General features: G+C 36.6%; 1 pseudogene; it reads right to left on the reverse strand.

The window, feature by feature from the left end:
* Nucleotides 1-1,031: 1,031 nt before the first annotated feature.
* Nucleotides 1,032-1,149, reverse strand: LOC112476545 (annotated as a pseudogene).
* Nucleotides 1,150-3,235: the final 2,086 nt, after the last annotated feature.

Below are 3,235 nucleotides of genomic sequence, written 5' to 3' on the forward strand. Positions count from 1 at the left end.
TGCCCCGCAAAACCAGAGATAGGCCTTGAATCAATTTTTTTGTCATACCCATATTGGGGCTGTTAAACGCAATTGAAAAAAATTACACAGCTCTGTGCAGAAAGATGACACAATACAACTGGCTTCCAGACTCAACCAGGCCCTCTGAGCCACTTGAAAATCCTTTTATAATAGATCCCTGATTGGTTTTCCATCTCATTTGTTTCATTTCAAATACAATAGCTTCTTTACTTTAAACTTCTGATCTACATTCTCTCCCTTTAGCCTCAATAAAACGCCTTGTCTCCTTGCCCCGCCCCCCCGCCCTCAACTGGAAACTATCTGCAGCCACTATTTACATGTTTTTGATCATCTAGAGAAGTTTTAATTAATGCTTCTTAGACACATTAAGTAAAAGAGTTACTAGGAATTGCCACATTTTGCATTGTTATTCAAAAACCATCAAACTTCTAAGTAGTGAAGAGCACCTATTGAGCAACTACTGTTTCTGAGGAAAAGAAGAAAAGACATAGACTTGAAGGATATAGATACATATATGTTTGTATATATACATATACAGTCATATGTAGATAAAACAGCTTTATTGAGATGTAATTCACATACTGTACAATTCATCCACTTAAAGTGCGCAATTCAACAGTATTTAGTATATTCAGAGTTATGTAGCTTCCACCAAAATCAACTTTAGAACATTTTCATCACTCCAGCGAGAAACTCTGTATTAGCAGTTATACTCCCATTTGCCCCTAAATTCCCCAGCCCTAGAAAACTAGTATTCTGTTTTCTGTCTCTCCTATATGAAATGCCTATTCTAGACATTTCATATAAATGGAATCACATAATAGGTGGCCTTTTGTGTTTGGCTTTTATCACTCAGCATAATGTTTTTAAGGTTCATTCATGTTGTAGAATGGATTGAAACTTCATTTCTTTCTTTCTTTCTTTTTTTTTTTTTAGGTGAGGCAACCCTTGGTTGACCTCACAGATTGCAAGCACTTTGTCATCTTACAATCCCCCTTTTTTTTTTTTAATGCCTACAGCACCTGTTCTTCCTAGGTGGTCTCCCATCCAAGTACTAACAGGCCTGACCCTGCGTAGCTTCCGAGATCAGACGGGATCGGGCTTGTTCAGGGTAGCATGGCTGTAGACAAAACCTCATCTCTTTTTATTGCCAAATAATATTCCATTATCTGGACACACCACATTTTATAGGTTCATTAGTTGATGGATGTGTGGGTTGTTTCCACTTTGGGCTATTATTAATAATGCTGCTATGAACACTCATGTGGACATATGTTTTCCATTCTGTTTTCTTTCTTTTTTAAAATTAATTAATTAATTAATTTTTTATAGTGACATTGAATAATGAAATCCAATAAGTTTCAGCTGTACACTTTAACAGTAAGGCATATATATATTATATATATTTACACTGCGTGTTCACCTCCCATAGTTAGATTTCTTTCTGTCACCACATATTTGACCCCCTTTACCTTGTCTACCTCCCCCTTCCTCCCACCCCCTACCCTCTGGTAACCACTAGTCTACAGTCCATGTCCATGAGTCTCTGTTTGTTTGTCCGGTTCCTTTGTTGCCTTTAGGTTTATATCCCACATATAAGTGATATCATGTGATTTTCAACTTTTTATGTCTGGCTTATTTCGCTTAGCATGATTATCTCGAGGTCCATCCATGTTGTCACAAATGGCAGTATTTCATCTTTTCTTATGGCTGAGTAATATTCCATTGTATATATGTACCACTGCTTCTTTAGCCAGTCATCTATCATGGGACACATCTGTTGCTTCCATGTCCTGGCCACTGTGAATGATGCTGCTATGAACATCGGTGTGCAAATATCTTTTCAGACGTGGGTTTTCAAGTCTTTGGGGTAAATACCCAGTAGAGAGACTGCTGGATCATATGGCTATCCAGTTGTCTCAGACTATTTTTTTCTCCATTGGATGGTCTTGGCGCCCTTGTCAGAATCAGTTGACCATAAATGTGATGATGTATTTCCAAACTTTCAATTCTATTGATCTGTATGTCTTTACTTATGCTAATTTCATGCTGTCTTGATCACTGTAGCTTTGTAGTAAGTTTTGAAATTGGGAACTGTAAATCCTTCATTTTTACTCTTCTATTTCAAGATTGTTTGGGCTATTCTGGGTCCCTTAAAGTTCCATATGAATTTTAGGATAAGCTTGTCGATTTCTGCAAAGAAGTCAGTTGGGATTTTGTTAAGGATTTAATTGCATCCAATGGTGTCCTGAAGAGTATTGCTACCTTAACAATATTGCCTTTTATTTGTTTAAGTCTTCTTTAATTTCTTTCAACAATATTTTATGGTTTTCAGAGTATGGATTTTACATTCTTTTATTAAACTTATTCCTAAGTATTTTATTCTTTTTCATGCTATTATAAACAGAATTGGTTTCCTAATTTCACTTTCAGATGTTCCATTGCAATATATAGAAAATAATTTTTGTATATTAATCTTATATCCTGTGACCTTGCTGAACTCATTTATTGGTCGTAATAGTTTAAGTGGATTCATAGTATTTTTAATATATAAGATCATGTCATCTGGCACCTGAAGGTTCGTAAGGATGACAGCTGAAGTGGTGGGAATGAAGTGGGGGTGGTTCAATCTCTTCAAAATAGTGATACATTTTTTTGTTGAAAGTTTTTCATTTTTCTAGTTAGAAAAGATGAGTCTATTACAAAATTCATTACTAATTATTTATACATTACATTTCAACTAGATGTGGCTGAAAAACATAGTTTTGATTTTTACCTCAAGGGTTGCACTTATTGATCTACGTAAAAACATTAGATCATGATTCCAAGATACTCCCAATATCGATCTCTTTTTTCAGAAGGCAACGTGGTTTAATGGAAAGATCTCCGCAGCCTTTGGAATCAAAAGGCTAGTTTCCAGTCCAGCTTTGTCCATATTAGCAGTGAGACTCATGCACACCTACCACACTTCACAAGGTTATCGTTGAGAGTCCCATGAACTACTTCTTTGGGCTTTATTCCATGGGATGGCTGTTTCCTCTGCAGAAGATTGAGCCTCAGAGGGGTGGCAGTACGTTGGACCAGAGGAGGCAGGACCAGCTGAATGTAGAAGCTGTTCCCTTGGGAAATGCCTGCCTTTTTAAAATCAGGTCACTTCCTTGGTTTTGTCATGGATCATTCCTTTCCCAGTTTAAAACTATTATGACATTCAACC

The sequence above is a fragment of the Pteropus alecto genome, unplaced genomic scaffold (assembly GCF_000325575.1).
Source record: "Pteropus alecto unplaced genomic scaffold, ASM32557v1 scaffold101, whole genome shotgun sequence".
Classification (NCBI taxonomy): Eukaryota; Metazoa; Chordata; class Mammalia; order Chiroptera; family Pteropodidae; genus Pteropus; species Pteropus alecto.